This window comes from Podarcis muralis, chromosome 8 (assembly GCF_964188315.1).
Source record: "Podarcis muralis chromosome 8, rPodMur119.hap1.1, whole genome shotgun sequence".
NCBI lineage: Eukaryota > Metazoa > Chordata > Lepidosauria > Squamata > Lacertidae > Podarcis > Podarcis muralis.
Genome location: NC_135662.1, coordinates 21,214,468 through 21,240,797, shown reverse-complemented (window position 1 = coordinate 21,240,797; position 26,330 = coordinate 21,214,468). Strand labels below are relative to the sequence as shown.

General features: G+C 45.1%; 1 protein-coding gene across 1 annotated transcript in view; it reads left to right on the top strand.

Moving 5' to 3' along the window:
• Window positions 1-202: 202 nt before the first annotated feature.
• OXR1 (oxidation resistance 1) overlaps window positions 203-26,330 on the top strand; it is a 246,261-nt gene continuing 220,133 nt past the window's right edge. Inside the window, exon 1 of the mRNA XM_028736299.2 lies at window positions 203-423. The gene's annotated coding sequence lies outside the window, so the exon portion shown is untranslated. The remainder of the gene's footprint in view (window positions 424-26,330) is intronic.

The window sequence follows — 26,330 nt, the reverse complement described above, 5'->3', positions numbered from 1 at the left end:
GCCGCTTTAAGCTCCAGCTGTTCTCGTTCTCCTCCCACCCATCTTCGCCTGCGTCTATTTTTAGCTCGCCTCTCTCTCTCTCTGATGGTAGCATCCATTTCGCCTCTCCTCCTCCTCTCCCCCTCCCTCCCCCTGTTTCCCCGTCTTCCTCGCGCAGTGGTACTTCCCACACCGAGAAGGTCAGCCGACTGAGCATGCCTGAATGTTGCTCGGCGGCTCCGGAGCCCCGGCAGCGCGCTCGGCTCATCCCATTCAGCGCCAAGGAGCCGGCCCGCCGTGTGCTCGCGCGCTCGCTCTGACTGGCTGGCGGCGGCGGCGGCGCCCGGCGAGCGAGCGAGCGATTGCGCCATGCTCTGCGGGGCGCAGTGAAGCAGCCGCGGCGAGCGCAGCCCGCTCTTTCCCTCCTCCTCCTCCTCCTGGCAAGTAAGTTTCTTCTCTGCTTCTTCAGGGTCGCTCCATCCTGCCTTCCTGATGCCCTGCAGTCCCCGAAGCTCCCGGCGCTGGGGCGCAAGGGACGGGGAGCCGGCCGCCAGCTCTCCAATCCGCAGGGCGCAGCGATGCCCCGGCTGCTTCCTGCTTCCTCGGGACAGGGGCGCTCGCTCGGAGCGTCCTTCCTGACGCTTCCTTGCGACAGTGGCGCGGGGTGGATAATTCCCTTCAAGTCTGGGCTGGACAGGCTGTTTTTTAAATATATATATTATTTTGTCAAGCAGGAGGAGGAAGAGGAAGAGGAGGAGAAAGCTCTCTCTCCTGCCGCCGTCCTTTCCTTTCCTGCCAGGAGGAAGGGAAGAAGGGATGGAGGGGACTCGGGACGGAGAGAGAGATGGGACTCTAAGGGGAAAAGGCAGAGGGAGGGATGTAGGACGGCCGGCCAAGGGGAGAATCGGGGCAGAAGCAGAATGGGCCAGGATTAGAACCCGGCACTGAAGGGGGAGAAGTGGATTAATGGTGCTGATCTGAATTCAAGGCTTGGGCAGTGGGAACTTGCTAGGCATTAAGGGGAAGAGGCAGTCTGGCCGAGTGGTGAGAGGTTGACCGAGGGGGCCAGGATGGAGAGAGAGGGGCGTTTGCAGCGTGATGACTCTTGTTGTCCTTGTGCGCTCTTTCTTTCTCTCCCCCCCTTTTGGAGACTGAAGCTGGTTGAAACCCACAAACCCACACATTTGCACCAAGAGAACTAGGGGTGAAAGGCAGGGACGAATTACTGACACTGCTACCCATGCACTGCAGTGCATAGATCAGCAGCCCTGCACTTTTTTTTCTTCATGTTTCTAAAACACCAGCACAACCTGGATGGGCTCCCGGAGGTGCCTCCTTTTTGCCTTTCTTTGCAGGGAAGTGAGCGTGGCAGCCTCCTGCTTAATGTCCCTGTGTGTCAGCAGTGCTTCCAAGGATGGGTTTGGGAGTCAGGCTGGGACTGCAGAGGTGGTGTGCATGAGGAAGCTTCTGATTTTGGCTCAGAGGCTTGGCGTTTGTTTATTTTTGCACATCTCTGCGAGGCTGGAAGCCTGTGGGTGTCTGGAAAGCCTTTTGGTGAGACATCAGCAGCAGCATGTGTTCCACTGTCAGGGGTTTTTCTCTCATGGCTTTCTTGGGGAAATGTCAAGGTCCCCCCCCCCCAATGAACATGCAGGTGCTGTCTGCCTTCCCTCATTCCTCCCTTAATATTCAGCCAACGCTGCCATTCACAAACCAGCCTAATTCCCTTAAGAAGAAATTAGCATGCTCCAGCTGTCTGCAAGAATTTTTTTGGGGTGGTGGTGGAGCTGGTGGTTTTGTCTTTTCTTTTTTTGAATCCTAATTCATTTGCCATCTTAAGCGGTCCCTTGCTTCTTATTGCTGTTCCCCCGGAGTGAGGCTGCTTTGCCAATGAGCTGCTCAGCTTCCGTGCCTTGCTCTGCCACTGGAAATGCACCCCTGCACTGGGATCATTCTTTCTCCATTGAGCAGCCTCTTGAAATATGCATATCTGCTGAGATGACTACACCAGCGATGCTATTGTGCCATAGCTGTCATTACTGAAGGCAGACTTTAACATCATTAATGCACTGGAGCTGTTTGGGAGAAGTAAACTCCGGTGGGAAGAGGCCAAACATGATGTCACCCATGGCACAGTGAAAGATGGATTGAAACAGCTCTTTGAATTTGAATGAAGTTACAAAAAATATGTGAACGTATGTTGACAGTATACCTGCAACACAGGACAATGCCTGCGAAAGCTTATGCTGGAACTCACTGGTTAGTCTTTAGGGTGCCACAAGTCTCATTGTTTTCGCTGCATAAGATTAACAGATACCTGGGGGCAGCGGTGGGCAGAAGAGAGAGATGTTTATATGTATATATATTACACATACATATATGTGTGGGAGGGTATAAGCACATCATCTTGGGTGGTGAGTTCACCTGAAACTTTCAGAGGGGGTGACTTAATATATTTTTCTAATTTGTTCAGGGAGAGGGTCGAAGTATACTTATTAACTCATCACTTTGCTTGTCAGTGTAATGAAATGGAGCTGTTTCAGCCAGGAAATAAACATTGCATATTTAATAGTGGTGACTGCATGATTAATTAACTGTTAAATATGTTTTCCAACTATAGCCGTGGGATGGTAACATTTAACTTAAAAAAAAAAAGTATTAACATTCAATGGATATACAGTATCACATTAAACAGCATACAATATCCAGGCAAATTAAGTTTTATTCTGTTGTTGTTGGGTGGTAATTACTTAGTAACTAAGGTTGACAGCCTCTTTATAAAATGTAGTTGTCTTTGATTAAGAATGGCATGTCTGGTTTAAAATGAGGTGAATCCTCTTTTTACCTTTGAAATACATTTGGGTTTGTGTGCGTGTAACGCTTAAAGTATCTGTCTCATTAAAGAGCAATTTAATGGTAATGTGCTCCTTGTAAAGAGAATTGTAGGATGTTTCGTTTGCTGCTTCGCAAGGAGTGTGCCTTAAGAAGAAATGCCTGTTTGGAACTCCCAATTGTTCTACTTGATCCAGTTCTACTTGTGCTTAACATGTCCAGCTTATTCAGAGCATTTGCTCCTCCTATAACCAGGTGCTTATATTGAGTGTTTTTGGATTTACAGGAGCTACATTTAATAGAGATCATTCTTCTGTCACATTCTGATGTTGTACCAGAAAAATGGAATTCCCACATAGGAACACGCATATGAAAGTGGGTAGACTGCGCATGGGAGATTTGCTTCAGCTCCCAGTTGCTGCCATTGAGCTCTATGGAAGAATAGTGGCAGAGGGGGGATATCTTGACTTGCTTCTCAGACTTTGAAGTTGTAGGTGGGGCAACTTTATTTTTTTTTTTTACTTCCTATCCCAGTGGCATTTCTAAATGTGACCCTGTGCTTCACTCATGTGGCTCTGTGTATGCGCTTCACTTAGAGACAGCGTTGAAGCGTGGAAACATCCTCGTGAAATGCAGAGACTGATGGCCCGACTGGCATTGACGGAGGCATTTCAGAGATGAGCAGTATGTCTGTGCACTCTGTCCCCCTACTGCCAGTTCTCTGGGATATTTAGGCACATTGTGCTCATCACATTGATGGCCAGTCTGCTGGAACCTGGAGAACAGTGTGAGAAGTATATGATGCACTTCCAATGCTGAAGCAAATCAAATTTGGCCCAGTAAGTTGTTTTTTTGGTGGCGCTGTGGGTAAAAGCCTCAGCGCCTAGGACTTGCCGATCGCATGGTCGGCGGTTCGAATCTCCGCGGCGGGGTGCGCTCCTGTCGTTCGGTCCCAGCGCCTGCCAACCTAGCAGTTCGAAAGCACGTCAAAAGTGCAAGTAGATAAATAGGGACCGCTTACGGGCGGGAAGGTAAACGGCGTTCCGTGTGCTGCGCTGGCTCGCCAGATGCAGCTTGTCACGCTGGCCACGTGACCCGGAAGTGTCTGCGGACAGCGCTGGCTCCCGGCCTATGGAGTGAGATGAGCGCACAACCCTAGAGTCTGGCAAGACTGGCCCGTACGGGCAGGGGTACTTTTACCTTTTTAAGTTGTTTTTTAGATGAGAGATCAACTGGCTATCAACATACAGTGGTACTTCTGGTTACATATGCTTCAGGTTACAGACTCCGCTAACCCAGAAATACAGTGGTACCTCAGGTTAAGTACTTAATTCGTTCCGGAGCTCCGTTCTGTAACTGTTGTTAACCTGAAGCACCACTTTAGCTAATGGGGCCTCCTGCTGCCGCTGCGCCGCCGGAGCACGATTTCTGTTCTCATCCTGAAGCAAAGTTCTTAATCCAAGGTAATATTTCTGGGTTAGCGGAGTCTGTAACCTGAAGCGTATGTAACCTGAGGTACCACTGTAGTACCTCGGGTTAAGAACTTTGCTTCAGGATGAGAACAGAAATCGTGCAGTGGCGGCGCAGCGGCAGGAGGAGGCCCTATTAGCTAAAGTGGTGCTTCAAGTTAAAAACAGTTTCAGGTTAAGAATGGACCTCCAGAACAAATTAAGTTCTTAACCTGAGGTACCACTGTAATAATAATAATAATAATAATAATAATAATAATAATAATAATAATAATAATTTATTATTTATACCCCACCCATCTGGCTGGGTTTCCCCAGCCACTCTAGGCGGCTTTCAACAGAATATTAAAATACAATAGTCTATTAAACATTAAAAGCTGCCCTTAATAGGGCTGCCTTCAGATGTCTTCTAAAAGTCTGGTAGTTGTTGTTCGCTTTGACATCTGGTAGGAAGGTGTTCCACAGGGCGGGTGCCACTACTGAGAAGGCCCTCTGCCTGGTTACCTGTAACTTGGCTTCTCGCAGCGAGGGAACCTCCAGAAGGCCCTTAGCACTGGACCTCAGTGCCCAGGCAGAACAATGGGGGTGGAGACGCTCCTTCAGGTATACTGGACCGAGGCTGATTAGGACTTTAAAGGTCAGCACCAACACTTTGAATTGTGCTCGGAAACATACTGGGAGCCAGTGTAGTTCTTTCAAGACCGGTGTTATGTGGTTTTGGCGGCCTCTCCCAGTCACCAGTCTAGCTGCCGCATTCTGGATTAGTTGTAGTTTCCGGGTCACCTTCAAAGGTGGTCTCACATGTTATAAGTTACTCTGTATTTTAATACTGATCTCAGTTTTCATGGTGTTGGTCGTTGTGGAGTGAAAATGACACAATCCAAGCATGAGAATGGGATGCCATCAGGCTTGGGTGGAACCAGAAGATCTGTACAAATACAAAAAGAAAAGGAAAAAGATCAGTCCTCAATGTGCAGGAATCCCAACATGGGCCAGTGCAGACTGGGCATGCTGAGTGGAAATGGAATCATAGAGTTTTAGAGGTGGAAGGGACCCCAAGGGTCATCTAGTCCAACCCCCTGCAATGCAATGATGACTAATGGTGGTAGGGGGAATTGGAAACCATACGGAAGGCAGAAATGGAATGGAGTATCCCTGGAATAGGAGAAGTTGGAAAGTAGGCACTATGGATGCAGTATGTTGTTGTAATAATAGTGGTGAATTGGAAATTTCACATGCTTCATAAGTTTTGGAGACCCCCAGCTATATCTATAAGCACATCCACTTTGCATTAATCAGTGTCAATTTCAGAGTCCGATTGAATATATTTTCCCCCCTAAGGAAAATAAAATAGCTAAGCTAGGTAACACTAGACTTTTTGAAATGAGAGAACCCTTCCTTTACTTGCCTGCTCTTTGCTCATAAAAATCTCAAAAACCAGCTAATTAATGTTGAATTATTTATTCATTAAATTTGTATATTGCCCTCTACTCCATAGATCTCAGGACAGTACACAACATGATATTGCAAAAAAAATAAAAAATAAAAGCCATAACTAAAAGCGGGAATGAAAACAAGCTCAAAGCGGTTTGCAAAAAAGAGAAAGCGATAACATCAAGAAAAATTCAGAGCCAATACTTTAAAGCATACAAAAGTTGAAATATTAAAACAGATTAAAATTACCTAAACTTTCTAAGCATCTGGTTAGGCTTGTCTAACCAAGACAGTATACTGATGTCACCTCACCCTGAAGCGTCTTAAGGACTATTCCCAAAGACTTCATGTAGATATTAAATAGCACCAGAGATAAGATTATCCCCTGCGGCACTCCGTAGTATAGTCGCCAGGGGGCCGAAAGGTACTCTCTGAATGCTACTTTTGGGGCTTGCTCCTGAAGGTAGGATTGGAACCACCGTAATCCAGTGCACCTAATTCCCAGGAGGATACCATGGTCAACGGTATCAACCGTTGATGAGAGATCAAGAAGCATAAGTAAGGTAGCAGTAGTCCCCCGTCCTACTCTCTGCAAAGCTCATCCAGCAGGGCAACCGAGGCTGACTCGGTTCCATGAACACAGATTTGAATGGATCTCAAGAAGCTGCATCCCCCACAAATGCCTGCAGCTGCTCCACCAGAGCTCTCTGCATCGCCTTCCCCCCAAAGGGAATATCGGCAACTGGCCAATAGCTGTTCCAGTCCAAAGTAGGTAAAGGTAAAGGGACCCCTGACCATTAGGTCCAGTCGTGACCGACTCTGGGGTTGCGGTGCTCATCTCATTTTACTGGTTGAGGGAGCCAGCGTACAGCTTCTGGGTCATGTGGCCAGCATGACTAAGCCGCTTCTGGCGAACCAGAGCAACACATGGAAACGTCGTTTACCTTCCCACTGGAGCGGTACCTATTTATCTACTTGCACTTTGATGTGCTTTCGAACTGCTAGGTTGGCAGGAGCAGGGACCGAGCAACGGGAGCCCACCCCATCACAGGGATTCGAACCGCCGACCTTCTGCTCGGCAAGTCCTAGGCTCTGTGGTTTAACCCACTGTGCCACCCGCGTTCCCCAGTCCAAAGTACCTAGAGCCTATTTCTTTAGGAGTGGGCACAGGCAGGAACTTCCACCGCCAGTCAAACATAGGGGTTGCCATAGAACATGGGTAGGCAAACTAAGGCCCGGGGGCCGGATCCGGCCCAATCGCCTTCTAAATCCAGCCTGCAGACGGTCCAGGAATCAGTGTGTTTTTACATGAGTAGAATGTGTCCTTTTATTTAAAATGCACCTCTGGGTTATTTGTGGGGCATAGGAATTTGTTCATGTTTTCTTCTTCAAAATATAGTCTGGCCTCCCACAAGCTCTGAGGGGCAATGGACTGGCCCCCTGCTAAAAATTTTTGCTAACCCCTGCCATAGAAAATGCCTCCCCCCAGGCCACTGCCTGTGGAGTGGAACTGTCAAAAGGTCCCCTCTTCTGATCTTAAGGGTGTCTGTAGAGAAGGAGGCAGTATCTCAGATATTTGGAGCCAAAGTCATTTAGGGCAAGTACTTGCACGAACACCTTCAGTTGGGCCTGAAAATTAGCTCTGAAAACTTAATAGCCAATGGCTGTTTTAGAACAGGGTTCTAAAGGCAACCCTAACCAGTAATCTGCTCTTTGCATTTTGAGTCAGTTGATGTTTCCGAATCATCTTACGTGGCTCCCCCACATAGAGCACATTGCAAAAAACAATTGAACCTTGAAGTTACCAGAGCGACGGGAGTACTGTGGCCACGTCATCTCTGTCCAAAAGCCACTGTAGCTGGAAATAGCCAGTCCTCACCACTGATCTGGTCAGACCTCACCTGGAGTACTGTGTCCAGTTCTGGGCACCACAGTTCAAGAAGGACACTGCCAAACTGGAACGTGTCCAGCGGAGGGCAACCAAAATGGTCAAAGGCCTAGAAATGATGCCTTATGAGGAACGGCTAAGGGAGCTGGGCATGTTTAGCCTGGAGAAGAGGAGGTTAAGGGGTGATATGATAGCCATGTTCAAATATATAAAAGGATGTCATATAGAGGAGGGAGAAAGGTTGTTTTCTGCTGCTCCTGAGAAGCGGACACGGAGCAATGGATCCAAACTACAAGAAAGAAGATTCCACCTAAACATTAGGAAGAACTTCCTGACAGTAAGAGCTGTTCGACAGTGGAATTTGCTGCCAAGGAGTGTGGTGGAGTCGCCTTCTTTGGAGGTCTTTAAGCAGAGGCTTGACAACCATATGTCAGGAGTGCTCTGATGGTGTTTCCTGCTTGGCAGGGGGTTGGACTCAATGGCCCTTGTGGTCTATTCCAACTCTATGATTCTATGAGGCCACCTGGGCCTCAAGTGCCAATTCTGGGTCCAGGAACACCCACAAGCTATGAACTTGTTCCTTCCAGGGGAGTTCAGGTCCCTACATTACAGGCCATCGTATTACCTCCTGGATTTGAGAACTTAGAAGATGCAACACCTCTGGCTTTTAAGGAGTGCGCTCTGGCACTCATCACAGTGTCCTATTGCACCAGAAGCAGTTTAGTCATGCTGGCCACATGACCCGGAAAGCTGTCTGCGGACAAACACCGCCTCCCTCAGCCTGAAGCGAGATGAGCGCCACACCCCATAGTCAAGTTTGACTGGACTTAACCATCCAGGGGTCCTTTACCATGAACAAGAAGAAAACCGTGTCCTCTTTAATAGAAAAAGAGGTATGGGTGCAACAGTTTCAGTAATGTTCCTTAATTAGGTGAACGTATGTGATTCTGGCAGCTTAGATGGATGCTTCTCGTAAAATAATACAGTAACAGGCGCTATGTTGACTCTTAAGAGTTAACAGCCCCCCTTAAATCCTCTTTCAATTAGCTTGCTGGTTGTGCTGCCCTATGGAACCTGAAGTCTTCATAAACCTTAATGAATAAAAATTGCTTCTACAGGTTGCAGTCCAGGGTGTCACGGGGCTTTAAATCTAGCTGCCCTGGAAACAATAAAAAATGTTTATGTTCTCAATAGATTCCCTCACCCCCGTGGGAATGTTTAGCTCCTACACTAGTATTGCTCTTATTAATTTGAGCTTGATTTTGATAATATCTAAGTCGTCCGTTCATATGAGAGAATAGCTGATATTTCAGGTGCCAATTACCTGCGAAAATCTTGCTCATGCATAGGTTTCCTCCTACACAGTCTGTCAAACCTAACTCTGATTTTTCTGCTTCTATGAACACTTACGTTTTGAGTGAAGCTCTACACACACTCCTTTGCTTTAAACCATTATTTTAGTTTCATTCTCACAATGTTTCTTTTTTAAAAAATAAAATAAGGGGGCATTAGCCCTCTATAACTATTTATTATAGTGCATTCCTAGTACTGGATTGAAAAAATGGAGCTGTGGATTGGATGACTTAAATACAAAAAAACCAGACTTCTTTTTCTAAGAAGGTTGCCTTGATTTATTTCCAGCAGTAACTGCACCTGTATTATTAAAGTTTGTAACCGGGCGAAAGGGGGCTGTGGGCTGTTGTAATCCCTGTCACAGGTACTGGTCTCTGCAGTGCTCCAGGTAGCTTGAAGGCAGTAGGTGTGTGTTGCAGCCCATTAAAGCAGCGCATCAAACATATCCTAGGAAGAGGAATTGTTTGTTAAACCCCCATGGGAATTGTAACTTTGTGACAGGAATAGAGGTGTCTTAACAACTCCCAGCACCCCTAACAAAGTAACGTACCCAAGGGTTCTTGGGGTTAGTTTCAAATGGTATGATACTGCTTTAGGAGTCAGATATGATGGATAAGAAACTTTCCTCCTGATCTGAATTTCGGAGCAGAGGGATCATTTTTGTGTGTGGGGTGCATTCAGTCAGGTGAGCTGTGCCACCCCCACAACCTGGAGTGGTATGACCTAAGACAGGCTTCCTCAACCTCGGCCCTCCAGATGTTTTGAGACTACAATTCCCATCATCCCTGACCACTGGTCCTTCTAGCTAGGGATCATGGGAGTTGTAGGCCAAAAACATCAGGAAAGCCGAGGTTGAGGAAGCCTGACCTAAGATGTAGGTTTATTTCCTTTATGAGAATTATTCCCCACCCATTAAAATGTTTGCCACTAATGGCAAAACACATCTATTGATATATAATTATATAGCTTTTACATCAAGTTAGCTAGGCCCTTCATTTTCTCCACCAACAACGTGTTTTCTGTTGAATGAAAGATTTATGTAAACTTATGTATCTAGAGACGAAGGCCTCAAGGTGCCAACATTTCTCACAATTAATTTCCAAGAAAAGCCACTTTAGTTAATGCTGTTAGAGTGAAATAAAATCGCCTAATTTAACACAATCCCTGCTGGCTCCTCCAATTGTAAGTAAACCTTCCCTGTCGCAACGATAAACATGGTAATATACAAACATGAATGGCTTTTCTGAAATCAAGACCTTGCCTTTCGCTGACTTACTGTCTGACTTGCCGGAGTACTAAGCCCTTTTCAGACAAAGCGTATGAGAACCTGATTCACACAACACTCCCCTATGAAGGGAATTCCTTGGAGAAGAAGAAAACCTCACTACAGAAAGTAACTGTATAATTTTTGGAAGTATCTATTGAAAGTATGCAAAGTTACAGAGCTTAATCATGGAAGCAGATGTATGAAAGTATTATATTGGTAGCCAGTTTCTAACAGTTTTCCCATTCCCACTTGGATATCTTCCTCAACAACTTAGCGATGACCATGGTGAACGTCTTCATCAGAAAATTGCAACGATGGCGAAACAACACCAGGGGAAAATACTGTGTGTTGCATCTCTATTATTTTTGTAACAATTCTTTGGAGAAACAGAATAGTGAACTATCAAGTCTTTTTTCAGTGCAGAGATTTTGTTTTTCTTAAAAGTACTCTTTCTACTATATTCACATTGCATTCATGATCGTTTGTGGCAGTGTGTTGTCAAAAGCAAACGTCACCCCCTGCAGGGTTGCTCATGGCTAGAAATTTTCGGTAGATAAAAACGGCTGACTTTTGTAAATGCTGTGAACTAGAATTTCATAGCTTGTTTTTAACAAGGGGTCATGCCAGACCAGAGCAGAGCACACTTTGCTAACTTAACACCTTCTGTTGCGTTTGCAAAGTAAAGGAAGGATTGGACCCTGATTAAAAAACAAGACACGAGGCTTTGACCAGCAAGGCTCTCGGAGAAAGTGCGTCCACCACACCCCTCGCCAGGCCATTTTATTAGCAAAAGAATCTTTTACACAGTGCTCGTAAGAACCAATCATATTTCCTCTGAGCATTTCATCAAACCCCACGTGGGGAAAAAGTTACACCACTAAAACTAATTAAGCACAAATATTTCTGGGGTAAATAAGTTGAGAACTACAAAGAAGAGTATCTGGCAACCCCAGAGGTCATAAACAATCAGTACACATGATAAGGAGGATGGCCAGGAGGATAGCAATCAGTATCACATAATAATAATAATAATAATAATAATAATAATAATAATAATAATAATAATAATAATAATAATAATAATAATTTATTATTTATACCCCGCCCATCTGGCTGAGTTTCCCCAGCCACTCTGGGCGGCTCCCAATCAGTGTTAAAAACAGTACAGCGTTACATATTAAAAACTTCCCTGAACAGGGCTGCCTTAAGATGTCTTCTGAATGTCAGGTAATTATTTATCTCTTTGACATCTGATGGGAGGGCGTTCCACAGGGCGGGCGCCACTACCGAGAAGGCCCTCTGCCTGGTTCCCTGTAGCCTCACTTCTCGCAATGAGGGAACCGCCAGAAGGCCCTCGGCGCTGGATCTCAGTGTCCGGGCTGAACGATGGGGGTGGAGACGCTCCTTCAGGTATACAGGACCGAGGCCGTTTAGGGCTTTAAAGGTCAGCACCAACACTTTGAATCGTGCTCGGAAACGTACTGGGAGCCAATGCAGATCTCTCAGAACCGGTGTTATGTGAGATCTTCATGTGAGATCTGTTTCCTGGCCCTAAGATTAACACCCTAAGATTAATATACATTAGAGAGCTACTTCAAATAAGCTTGCCCACAATCTTTATGGCCCAGGATGCCTGCCTGGTGAAGCAACTGCTGAGCTGCTGTGTACGTGACATGTGAGGGGAGAGAAATGGGCAGTAGAGTCAAAAGGGCATGAAAAGGTCATGAATGTAGAATTTTATGGGATTTAATCAGAAATTATCGTCAATATATCAAACCCAGTCAACACAATGCTTTCATCGTGGACACGATGGCCTGATGTATATTTTATAATTCCTCATTGTAATCCCATCTGACCCCTACACCTTCCACTTCTCCTTTCTCCCCCATGAGCATTCTGAGAATTGTGCCCATCACACAGACTATGGAAGCTTCTGAGAGACAAACATCCTAATGGAATTACAGCCACGAGGATGCAACATGAAGGTTTGCATCAAGACACAGATATACCAGCTGAAAAGTTTTCAAGCTAAATTGTAGATGAGCCAATCCCAGTACTGTGATTATTTGTGCATTTAAGTAAGAAGATGAATGGGATGTGTGCTGATGTATATGAATGGTGGGGAATTTGTGAATGGGGTGTGTATGTTGCTTTGGCCCTGCCCAGTTTCAGCGACTGTTCTCACGGGTGGCATGTGGCCCCTAGAAAGTTATATGTAAGGCAATATGGCCCTCAAGCTGAAAAAAGTTCCTTGCCACTGGTCTGAATAACAGGGATATGTGTCAAAATGGGTTTAGTGAAAAGGTTTGGGCTATTAAGGATTCACTATTGGAGTGTTTCTATGTTATTATTGTAATAAAAAAGTTGTAATTATTTATTTTTTATTGCTAAATAAAAGAGATCCATTGTACCAGTCGAAAACCCTGTCAGATAATAGGAGGCTTGCCAGACCCAGGGGGTTTGGTGCCTCTTGCCTAGTTCCTTTGGCAGTGTGTGGGTTAGTGGGTGGCAGAATGATAAAGGACATTTCTGAGATCTTGAGAAGATCTTGCGATAGCTTGGGCTGCTTCTGGGCACTGAGAGATTAAAATGAAAGATTTCATAATGAGTGGCATTATGGTCTTTGGTTGATTCCAATTTAGGGGAGCAGGAAGAATTCTTCTTGCAATTTCCTAGTTGCCTAAAGAAGAGTTTGGTTTTCTTTGCCTGCCTTGGGATAATTCAATAATGATGATGATGATGTATTACCTGCCTTTCACCAGCAGACCCCAGGGCAGGATGCAACAATTTCAAACCCAGAATTAAAAACAGTTAAAATGAAGTACATTCACAGGAATACGGTGGCCCCTGAAAACACACATCTTAGGTGTCAAAGGCCAGTGGGTCTGCTATAAGCATGACTAATGATGCAGTCCTAAGCCCACTTTCTTGGAAGTAAGGCTGGATCCAACCGTATGTATTTAACATCATGAAAACAAATAGCCTGTTTTGCCCATTTGGTACGCTACTGTTGTGTAATTGGAGAATGTCGTGTACAGATATCGCCACTGCAAACTTAATCCAGTCCGTTGTCTGCCTTTGCAGTGATAACTGAATCCCAAGGTGCACTGTGCATTAATTTCAGATGAAATGACAAGATCTATGTTGACGGAGTGAACATGGATGAGTGAGACATTGCAGCTGCTGTAGTTAACAACAAGACGAGTTAAAGTTGTTCTTAAGTTCATTATTAGGGAAGAAAACAAAGTATCGCTTTCTTCAGAGACTGAATAGAAATAGCTGTTTCAGTTCAGCAACTAGCAATACTACTCTGGATTTTGGATTTGAGGTTTGCAGCCTTATGCACACCTACTCTCAGTTAATTCATTGATTTACTTTCAGGCAAACATGCATGGGAAATGACTTCATATATCCCTCCCCTTTTATAATCTATTCATTTAATTCACATTTAACTCTTACGCATATGGAAGTTGAACAACGATTGGGGGGTGGGAACTGTATAGGGCAGATGATATTATTCCAGAGAGCTAGTAAAACAATATTAGCAGCATTTTATATTAGATACCTTTAAGTCACTTTTTAAGACCATAGCTTTCCCAGGGTTGCTTGCATTAAAAACCTATACAGTTCCATAAAAATCAAACATTTTAAACTGGCAATTCAAAATATAATAGTATTTATTTTTAAGATTTATAAGCTGTACTTCAGGGTAACTACTCGGCCAGCTTGAATAAGCCTAATACAATGAAGTTCAATGTATGCCAACACACTTCTTCCCCCTACATCCGGCAGCAACCTATACAATAAAAGCTTTAAATTTAAAAGCAAAGGAAAATAGATGGATTTTTAACCTTTTCATATGGAGCCAGCCATATTTTAGGAAGGGAATTTCACCGAGTAGGAACCATAACTAAAAAGACCCTTCTGTCCTCTATCATTTATAGTTTCACGCCCCCCCCACCAATTGTTCTTCATTTTTTTTTTTTGTATCTCAGAATTGTACTGTTGTGTTTAATTTCTGTAAACCTTGGGCACTGTTTCAGTGAAAACTATTGTGCATCTTATTAAAAACAACAGACAGCATTTTAATACAATGAAATATGTGTTTCTTTAGAAAAACATGTCACACATTTTTACTAAAATTATGCTGAAGGAAGCTTACAAAGAAACAAAAAAGCTTACAAAAGATGAACAGCACTGGGTAAATCTATGAAAAGACACACTGTAATAGTCCAGAGATCTGGTGAAATAACACTGGCAGCATTAATATTGTTTAAAAAGGATGAATTCTGCTGCAATATTTGAGAGATAGTAATGATGGCACCAGGCAAAGTTGAAGGGAGTTTCACAGAAAGGTGCAATCACCTGCGTATCACTTGTTACCTGGAGCAAGGTGTCACTTAAAGGTAAAGGTAAAGGTACCCCTGCCCGTACGGGCCAGTCATGTCCGATTCTAGGGTTGTGCGTCCATCTCACTTAAGAGGCCGGGGGCCAGCGCTGTCCGGAGACACTTCCGGGTCACGTGTCCAGCGTGACGAAGCTTCTCTGGCGAGCCAGACCAGCGCAGCACACGGAAACGCCGTTTACCTTCCCGCTATAAAGCAGTACCTATTTATCTACTTGCACTTAGGGGTGTTTTTGAACTGCTAGGTGGGCAGGATCTGGGACCGAAAGACGGGAGCTCACCCCGCCGCGGGGATTCAAACTGCCGACCATGCGATCGGCAAGTCCTAGGCACTGAGGTTTTACCCACAGCGCCACCCGCGTCCCTTTAAGGTGTCACTTGAAAGATTTTAATTACAATACATTTATATTCCAGAGCCTTTTCTGATCGTGGGCTCCTAAAAGCTCTTTTTTCATGCAGAGCGCCCAAAAACCTGTGTTCTGGAGTGCTGTGCAAGATCACTGTTCTGAAAAAGTGTTTTTTTCTGGGGCAAGAATGCGGCCCAAAATAGCAGCAACCATGTTGGCTGCCGTCCTCTTGTGAGGAAAAAAAAATCAATGTCCCTTTTTTCCAGGACAGTTGACGGGTATGCAGTAATAAAGCTCACAACTTATTCGGTTTCATGACACTGGCCAGTACCCATAATGCACGTGGACAAACTGAGAAGCTTAAGAGTGGAAGGAAATCCCCTCTTCCCACACATTCTGCTGCTACTGTTGGTTTGGGCTAGAGAATACCTGCAAGGCCAAAACTCTCTTCAGCAATAAAAATAGCCAGGGATAAAATAGTCTACAAGTACAAGTCTCCAGTTCATTAGTCCCCCTGCTGCACTGCTAGCACGGCTCTAAGCATCCCTGAATTCTCTTATAGTAGAGCAGTCACTTGTAGATCATGAAGATAAGAAAATGCATCATCATTCAATTGATGCTTCAAATAATAGTGACAAATATCTCACATTTTAAAATCTTAATTATGCTTTCTAGTTCTTTGAAAGGGAGTTGTTTGCTTGCAAAGTTCCAGGTTTCTTCTCTCTCCATCCGTTTTGAAATTGTATAAATTCTAATAATAATAATTTTTATAGCATTGAGAGTGATATTGGTTTGTACTAAGGTGTTAAGTAAAAATCAGCTTTGATAGGAAGGCACTTGCTGGTACAGCTCAAATGGCTTTTTATGATTAATTGATCAGCTTGGTTTGGTTAGCCTGACACAGCAGACAGAAATTAACAGCAAAGCCCCCAGCATAATCATGTTAACTTGTATACTGCTTTTAATGCAATGAATTATTGGGTTAAGATTAGCTATTATGACAATAGAATGTGTTTCTGGACTTGCTTAATATCTGCAGATCTTGATTTACGATGGGCTTTTATTATACTTTTATTAAATTCTTACAATTCCTCCAAAAGAAATAATTCTGTTAATTTTGGCTCAGACGCATCAGTTAAAATTACCTACATCTCTCCAGTCTCTCAGTTTCTCTATGTTCAAGTATAAATACTGTGCAAGTGTTGTAGGCAAAATATTTTTTGTCTTCAAAGCCACAGCATTTTTCCTCAATAAGTTTGCTTGTTTGAAAAACCATCTTGGTTCAACTCATAGTTCAAAGGCAATCTATAAAGATATCCATCAGCGAAAAACAGTAAAGGCTGTTTTTAGCTTTCCTGATGTGTGTACCTGACATTGTACATTGTAATTCTTAGCTTTAGAAAGAGACAATGTCTCAGAGTGTGGGGCATTTGGTTTCCATGCAGGGATTAAATTACTTTCCGCTGTAGATCTGAGAATTGAGGGAGTTTTTGTCACAATGCCCTTTAGAGTCCTTATACTGTTCATTTTTGAATTGAAAATGTTTTGGCATATTTCTTCACAGTTCTTTCTTTTTTCTTTTTAATGGATTCTTCATTTTGGTATCATAAAAAACAGAAGTGGGCTCCTTTGTTTTCTTACTCAATCTAATTTGAGTTAACCTGTCTCCAGTTGTGGGTAGTAAAGGTATTGCCCAACACCTCAAGATATACTGTGCCATTAAAAAGAATCAGACTTTTAACTATAAAAACCTGCTTCTTTTTTTTTGAAAAGTAAAACATTACAGATGAGAAAGCTATAATCTTTGTTTTAAATTTTGTATAATAGTCAACAAAACTCCAGATTCTCTCCTGCAAACTAAGGCCAAAGCCCAACTACTGGAAATATTTTACAGATGATAAACACTTAAATATGTCAGTGTGTGTTTAGCAGGAAAAAAACAAACAAATAATCCAATCTCATGAGTCCATGTATTTAATTTTATGACAAAAAACATCTGTACAATTGATACCTAGCATTTTAGCAGCTTTTGAGTTCCAATTAGTTTTGTTTGCATTTTTTTAAAAAAATGCACGTCTTATGCGCTAAAAGCGAATTTCCCTCTCCTTCTATGCCACCCCCTTTCTGCTGCTCTGTCATTGGTAGAGTTGCTTTGATGCCATGGAATGTATATACTTCTCTTCCACTCTTTTTTACTATTTTTCCTCCCTCTGGAGACTAGGAATTGAGCCACCTTATATTCAGTTCAGACGTGTGTGTCCAAACACACTAGTTGAAGACCAGTGACCTAGAAACTCTTTTTTTTTTTTAAAGGAATACTGATGAACTGGCCATGGTAGAGATATATTGTTGCAGTTCTGTTTTCAAAAGACTAATGACCATAGCTGTCAACGTTTCCCTTTTCTTGCGAGGAATACTATTCGGAATAAGGGAATTTCCCTTAAAAAAAGGGAAACGTTGACAGCTATGCTAATGACCCAAATACATCCTTGCACTAATAACTCTTCCCATTATCTCTGGGTGCTGTTCTCTTCTGTTTCGTCACTGCTAAGGGTCACTGCTAAGACGGGTTATAACATAAGCTTCCATTGGCTAAAAAAAGAATCCTGCTACTAAGCTTCAGGATGAAACATAGAGACCATCAGTGATCTTATACCTGGAACTCAGGGTATTCACTAAGCTGTCCTAGGAAATCCCACCGAGAAACTAAAAAATGACGTAAAGCCTAAGTATGCCACTTATGTAAATCTGCATTTTGTAAACATAATGTGGTTTGATATGAATGTTTTTATCATCACTATTTCAGTATTTACAGAACTTATTTTTTTAGAAATAGAAGGAAGAGGGGGAGAAGACTGATGGGTAGTCATAGTGTGTTGTGAAGGAAACCTGGGGAGTCCTGAAGGATTGGAAGTCAGTGTGGTGTAGTGGTTAGAGTGTTGGACTAGGACCTGGGAGACCCGGGTTCAAATCACTACTCAGCGAATAAGCTCAGTGGGTGACGCTGGCTAGTCACTGCCTCTCAGCTTAATCTACCTCACAGGGCTTTTGTGGAGGTCAAATGAGGGGGGGACAAACCATGTACATCAGCTTGAGCTCCTTGGAGAAATAATGCAGTGAATGAACGAACAAACAAACAAACAAACAAACAAACCATCAGGTCTAGAAACCTTGATTTACCATCCATCTTATAGCCGAGGTTCACAAAATTGCCTTTAACATATGCTGAGTCAGATAGTGCATCTTGTAATTATCCCATAAGACACCCAGCATTGCTAGAACCATTCCTGCTTCCTTCTCTTTGTTCTGCAGCACAAAACTCAGAAGTAACCATGTCCTCTGCCTGCAGGAATAAGCATTTCCTTACAATGCAAATCAATACTAAGAACAGGAACATGCTGAATATTACTAATCACAGAGAAACAACAAACCACCTAATCCCAAAGCACAGTAGACTGGGGCTGCTTTGAAATAAATAGGTTAATTGGCAGAGAAATGTAACTTTCACTGTAATTGCGTGGTGTTTGTTTGTTACAATTGCATGCATTATGAATGATAGCATGGGTATTGGGTATCATCATTGTCATCTCAGATGCCTGCATTTGATGGGGAAATGGAGGTAAAATGTTGGCAGTGCAAGTTATCACCAGTGTTGCTAACGTTTGGGTCTGTTTCATTCATAAATGAATTACAAATAGGGTTTGTTAAGGTCACTTGTGTCCAAATCAGAGTAAGTACCATTCCAATAAATGCTTTGCCTTTCTCAAGGCTTCTGAAGAAAGTTTTGCAACAGTACCATGAGTTTGGTTAGGTTAGTACTACACCCTCACTAAAGGAGATTGTATGGAAGATTCACTAAATGATTGTTGGTTGACGTGTGTACCTGAGCTCAAATTCTCTTTCTCTGTAAGACAGAATTGTTCTGCCTGGCCTTTGGCTTGGAGCCAATTTGATGTCCTCCCCCTTTCTTCTTTCTTTTTCCTTTTCCCCTTTCTCCTCCTGTGATGAGGCTGCATTTTAATGTTTCAATATTTTAATGTTGTATTTTAATCTTGTTTTTAAGTTATATTCATTCAACTTGTTTTTATTATTGCTTGTTAGCCGCCCTGAGCCCGGCCTTGGTCGGGGAGGGCGGGGTATAAATAAAAATTACTACTACTATTACTACTAAACCAGGCATAGGCAAACTCTGGCCCTTCAGATGTTTGGGACTACCATTCCCATCATCCCTAGCAAACAGAACCAATGGTCAGGGATGATGGGAATTGTAGTCCCAAACATCTGGAGGGCCGGAGTTTGCCTATGCCTGGGCTAAACAAAGGAGACTTCTTTGCACTGAATTGGGCTATTGGTTGTACACTGACTGGTAGCAGCTCACCAGTATTTCAGACACTGGCCTTTCCTCATCCTACCTGGAGATGCGAGCTAAGCATGTGCAGTACCTTTGAGCAATGGTTCTTTTCCTGAGAGATAGGGGGACTGGCAGAAGTAAGCTTCAGGGCTGAGTGAAGATACCAACCAAGAACTAAGTTTTAACATGGCAGCCACTGCATCCCCCTAGCTTATTGGACTGCCATCTTATGAATGAGATAAAACGGAAGTTGCAAGGATTTGTGTTGAGCCCATTCAACACTCTGAGGCTAGCAGCCTCCATAGTCTTGTGTACACCTTCTGCTTTTGGTAATCTGCTTTACAGTGAATAGGAATGATTTTAATATCTGAGTCATTTGTCCTCTTTTCCAAGTTAATCTTTGCAAATGCTTAGGCGGAGGAGGAAGGGTACAGAACATTCTATAGTATTTTTACTTGGCCTATTTGTTTGCAATCTTCCTGTTTTGAACAGCGGAAGATTTTGTTGGCGCAAAAGAGGTTCCATGATATTCATAAACGATTGTGCTGAAGATTCCTTATGGAGATCTTCAATGACCTGCTTCCTAGATGAAGATGCATCAACAGTTGGGTTTTGCTACACTCATTGAGGGCTGTGCAACAATCTGGGTTGTAATGTGTAGCTGAATGAAGATGTCAAATCAGTGGGCAGCTGCTTTGAAAAGTTAATTCCGTGTTAGGAAAGGGATGGAAAATAAAACTGCTGATACCATAATGCTGGCCAACTCTGGTACAGGGCAACGGAAACAAAAAGAGATTGCAAGGAGCACCAAAAATATCTCCAAACTGGGTGACTGGGAATTAAAATGGAAGAGAAGATTCAAAATTATGGTGTCTGTATTAGCGGTGACCAGCCAGAACAGATATATTGGGGTCATGGTGGATAGTTGGATGAAAATGCCAACTTGGTGCAACTGTGAAAGCAAATCTAATGATCAGGATCATTAGCAAAAATCCACAAACAATAGCATACAGAAGCGATCCAGTGCAAATTGATACCATACACTGGAATCAAAACCAGCAAAAGCCTGTATGGATGCTGAAACATAGTGTCGACAGCTGTCTTGGCTGAATGGATAGTGGCTTCACTACAGATGGTGCCACCACAGTGAAGGCCTTTTTCCGGGCCAGCATCAAATGCACTTCTCTGAAGGGTGGAATAACAAAGGAGCACCTCCACATCAAACAGTAATGAACAAGTACAGTACAGTACAGTACAGTGTAGGAAAACACATACTCTTTTCTGCTTGAAACCAGCAATTCTGCCTGGCCCTAAGGCTGGCAAATATGAACTAAGGGTTTCATCCAACACTGTGTGTATGGTGTTCCACTCACACAAGGGGATTTCCCCCTCTCCCTGGGCGCCCTCAAAATCTGCTCTAGGGGATCCCCCTACCTTCTGCAGAAGATTTCGAGGGTGCATAGGGGGTGAAGGGGAGGGGAAAGCCCTCTGTGTTGCTAGCGGAACAGCAGTATTGGAGACAACCCCAAGATTCCAGGACAGAGGTACGTACACGTCAAGTTCAGAATTTACAACATGAATCTAAAAACATTTTAAAACTAACCAACTGCAGTTAAAATTCTACAGTAAAATAATAGATCAATAGAAACCCCAAGACAGCAGTAGCAAGCAAGACACTACCATCTCACAAAAGGAGATTAATTTTGGATAGAAATCCCTTTTTGGGAGACTATAAAGTGAAAAGTTAGATATAACGTGTAGCATAGATAAATAGCATGGAAGCTTAACTCCTATAAGAATACAGTGCTAGGAGCCAAGAAAAAGAATTCTCTGTATATCTACACAGATGTAAAGCCTATTGAGTTCAGTGGGACTTACTCCTGGTTAAGTATGCATGGAATTACATGCTAATGCTGTAAGCCTATAGATATTTACCTGGGATTAAACCCCATTGAACTCATGGTTGTATGGGGCAGATGCCCCCCGAAATCAAGTAAAACAATAGAAATAACTAACTGACCAATCACGTTGGTTCTTCCCCCTAACAAAAACCCGCCCCCCAACAAAAGTCCTGCCCCCCCCAACAAAAATCTTGCTTACACCCATGATTGAACAGGGTAAGATTTACTTTTGAATAGATGTGGAAGATTGGGCTATAAAGTATTATTATTAATAGCCACAAAATTGATGCATTTGCTGCTCCTTAATGATTAGTTTCATGTTTCACCAGGATGTTTTTGAAAACAGCTTCATTTAAAACAGAACAGCAGCGCTGGAACGACACACTGGTATTGCAGGCAAATGTGCTGCTAAAAATCACGCGTTTGGTGCCAATTGGTTTGCTGTAATCTTTCAAGATTGGTTAAAGGCAATAAATGCATTTGGAGCAGCCTTGTTACAAGATACATTAAGACTTCAATCCAATCTTGTGCAGGATTAAGCTCCAATGAATAAGCAGAATGGCTTATTTCCAAGTATACACTGTACCATGATTACTGCAATTCCAACCCATGACCTTTATAGAGAGAAGGTCAGGGCAAGTGCAGCCCTGCTGCTTCCTTCTGCTGGACCGCTCAGCAGCTTTCAACACCACTGACCACATTATCCTTCCGTACTGATTCTGTGGGATGCATTTGGGCAGCACTGTAGTGTGGTGGCTCAATCTCTTACCTGTAGGGTTGGTGTCCAGAGAGTTGCATTGGGAGTGTGCTCTCCACTCCCTTGGTGGGTGCCACATGGCACTATTTTGTCCCAGCTGCTCTTAAACACCTGTAGGAAACCACTGGGAGCTGTCTTTAGGTGTTTTGGAACAAGGTGCCATCACTACGCTGATGAGATGCAACTCTGTTCCTCAGTTACATCTGAGTCAGGAGAGGCTGTGCAAACTCTTGGACCAGTGCCTGGATGCAGTGTTGAACTGGGTGAGGGTCAATAAACTGACCTTGAATCCTGGAAAGGCAGAGATCTTGTGGTTGGGTGGTTCCTGTGTATGGCAGATAGGTCCGCTGCCTGCCATGGGTGAGGTTGCACTCCATCTGAAGGAGCAAGTAGGTAGTTTAGGGGTACTTCTTGGCCCAACTATGTCACTACAGGGCCAAGTAACCCCTGTGATCAAGAGGTGTTTTTTTTTTACCAGCTCTGGCTATTGTGGGAGGGGGATTATTGGGTTGTTTTTGTTCTTATTTTTATTTGTTTTTCTTCTTATTTTTATTATGTATTTTCATGTTCTTTTTAATATTGTAATTTGACATTGTGAACTTCCCTGAGATCTATGAATGAGGGGTGATATACAAATTTAATAAATAAAAACAAATAATAATAATAATGCCAGCTGCAGCCATTCCTGGACTGTGACAGGCAGACCACAGCGGTCCATGCATTGGCAACCTCAAGGCATAACCACTGCAATGCACTTTATGTGGGGCTGCCCATAGAAAAGAGTTGGAAGGGACCCCAAGGATCATGCAATGCAGGAATCTGAACTAAAGCATCCATGACAGATGGCCCTTGCATTATCCACAAAGAAGGGGGACTTATCTCTTGATAAATTTTGGAGGGAAAATATTTTTTGTCCACCACCAAGAGTAACTGCTCTTCCCTTAAAAGTTTGCTCAGGACTCTTAGCTTTGAGCTTTAGATTCTCCCACTCTACAGTACAGTGGTACCTTGGGCTACATATGCTTCACGTTACATACTGTCAGGGGTTCAGGAGCAGAGGCAAGGGCAAGGGAGGAAACAGAGAGCGAAGGGGAGGAGGCAGAAGAAAAGATGAGCGATGACGACGACCCGAGATCTCCGAGCCTTTCCAGTGAATCGGAGGATTCACAGAAAGGAGCACCAGTGGCCAGGGCAAGGGGGGAGTTTAGGGGGGCACCCCAGGAAGATAGAGCCAGAGGGGACTCAGAGGAGAGCAGTTGGAGATCGGGACCAGCGTCACCGCCAGAGAACAGAGAAGAGGAAGGGAGCCAGGGGGCAAGCGCTGGCAGCTCACAACAGGAGGGAGGGCACGAGTCAGGAGTGGCCACACCTCCATCTGGGAGCGAAGAGACGGTTAGACGGAAGGTGGAAGGTTGGGCGCGCGCGCCAAGTTCAAATGCACAGGAAGGCGACGCAGTAGGCAGCCCGGAAAGGGAGCCGGGTCCTAAAGCCCGGCGCAAGGAGACAGTAAGCTCCGTCTCAAGAATTGTGGGCATCTACAGCCTCGAGGAGAGGAGAGAAGCAGGTGCCTACTAGCGAGCTCACGAACGGCAGCCGACATGACGGCTGAACAGCAGATAGCGGAACTCAGAGAAGCAGTGTCACAGCTGAATGCCGAGGCTCTCGCATCCAGGAAGAGAGAGGAGGACGCAGCTGCCGCCTACAGGGATCTCCAGGTCAGGTTGGAAGTGCTTACGAAGCAAGGGCAACAGACACCCAAACCAGAGGGGATTGGGTTGGGGAGACGCACAGGCGGTCTGGTCTCTCACTTCGATGGGAACCTGCAACAGTATCCCAATTTTAAAGCAGACGTACTGTGTGCACTGCAACTGCTGAGTAAAGATTTTAGAGATGAGCAAGAGAAAGTGGGATTCATCATGTCTTATTTGCATGGGGATGCCAGAGCATGGCTGCGCAATTTGTGGAGGGATAACGATCCGGCGCTCCAAAATGCGAATGCCTTTATTAAAGCGATGGATGCGTGTTTTTTATCAAGCATTGACGTGGATCTTGCTAGGCAACAGATTCATGGACTGAAACAGGGAAGGGCCAGCGTACGGCAGTACCATGCCCGCTTTTTCGCCTTGGCCAGTGCCCTAGAATGGGACAGAGATTCGACTCCTGTAAGAGACCTGTTCTGGGAGGGATTACACAGCTCTGTGAAAGATGAAATTGCGAGGGGGGAGAGACCCCGAACCACCCAGGAGGTCGTGCAGAGGGCGCTGGCAGTGGGGGTGCGGCTGGAAGGACGTCCGTGGAGCAGGGACGAAGGGCGTGGAGGGCGCGAAACAGCCAGGGGCTCCTCCTTCTTTCCCAGAGAAGCAGCGCGTACGCAATCCACGCCTCCGCCAGGAGGAGGAGCTGAACCTATGGAGGTTGGAGGTGCCAGGGCTCAGTCAGCAACCAGAGCCCTAGCACCAGCAGCAGTGAAAGCGAAGCCTCCTAGAGGGAACAGGAAGTGTTACGTCTGTGAGGAGCCAGGGCATATGGCGAAAGAGTGTCCCCAGAGGCTCAACAAGCTCACTGCAGCCTCAGCAATGGTGACTGCAGCAACGCAGCAAGGAGGACCACAGCAGGGAAACGACGCAGTCTGGCTGGAGGAAGAGGCACTGGGGCCCAGCCAGACGTGTTAATGATGCAGTCCCCAGAGATTTTACAGCCCGTGAACCCCCTCCCGCCCAAACCAGTGGTGAGGCTCACCGCATCGCTCCAGCTGCCCAATGGCATCACCATGGACGTGCCAATCACCATTGACTCAGGCAGCAATGCGGACTTTATAGGGCAGGACTTTGTCAACAAGCATGCTATACAGTTGCTGCCGGCCACACTGCCCCTGCAGGTTGTCACGGTGGACGGCAGGGAGCTGCTAGGGGGGCAAGTGGTGCAGCAAACGCCACCAATGGTGATGCGACTTGGGAATCACAAAGAAGTCATAAGCTTCAACGTCACTCAATTATCGGACACGCCCATTGTGTTGGGCATGAGTTGGCTGGACAAGCACAGCCCAACGCTGGCTTGGTACCAGAGGCAGCTGACCTTCGGCTCTTCTTTTTGTGCTGAACACTGCATCGTGCCCAGGCAGGAAGGAGAGGAAGAGGAGTCACAGCTGCTGCTAGGCACGCTGCAAGCGATTCCCCACAAGTACGCAGAATTTTTGGAAGTTTTCTGCGAGAAGGAGGCAGACCGGCTACCCCCTCACAGGCCATATGACTGCAAGATTGACCTGCTGCCAGGAGCGGCGCTGCCTAAGGGGAGACTGTATTCCATGTCAGAGGACGAACTGCAAGAACTCAAGGAGTTCATAGATCATAATTTGGAGCGCGGTTTCATCCGGGAGTCCAAGGCAGCGGGAGGCAGTCCGGTGTTCTTCGTTAAGAAGCGGGATACGCCCCAAAAGAGACTTGTAGTGGATTACAGGATCTTGAACAGTGTGACTAAGCCATCGGACTTCCCCATGCCCCGAATTGACGACCTCCTCGCAAAGGTGCGGAAGGGCAGAGTGTTCACCAAGTTGGACCTGCGAGGGGCGTACAACCTCATTCGCATGCGGGAGGGAGATGAGTGGAAAACAGCCATGTTCACGCCACTGGGGACCTACGAATATAGAGTTATGCCGTTTGGATTGCAAAATGGCGCCCACGTTTTTCAAGCATTCATGCATCACGTGTTGGCGGGACTTCTCTACAAGACGTGCGTCTGTTTCTTAGATGACATCCTGATCTTTTCGGAGTCGCAACAGGAGCATGACAAACACGTCAAGGAAGTGCTGAACAGGCTAAAGCAACATAGGCTCTACGCCAAGCTGGAGAAGTGCCAATTCGACGTGACGGAGGTGGATTTTCTGGGCTACAAGCTGTCTGACAAGGGGCTCGCCATGGACAGCGCCAAGGTTCGAGCGGTGTTGGATTGGAAGAGCCCACGCAACCGGAAGGAGGTCCAACGGTTTGTTGGCTTTGCGAACTTCTATCGCAAGTTTATCAAGGGCTTCGCTATGCAGACGGCGGCCATCACTGACACGCTTAGCTCCAAGAAAAAGAAGTTCATTTGGACAGAGCAGGCGGAACAGTCCTTTCAGGCACTCAAGCGTCTCTTCGCGTCGGAAGAGCAGCTGCTTCACGTCAACCCCAGCAAGCCGATGAGGGTGGAGACAGACGCCTCGGACAGAGCCGTGGGGGCGGTCCTGCTGCAGAAAGACCCGCAAGGGGTGTGGCGACCGGGAGCGTTTTACTCCAGGAAGCTCAGCAAGTCCGAGCAGAACTACACCATATGGGACAGGGAGTTGCTGGCCATTCATGCAGCGTTCAAGGC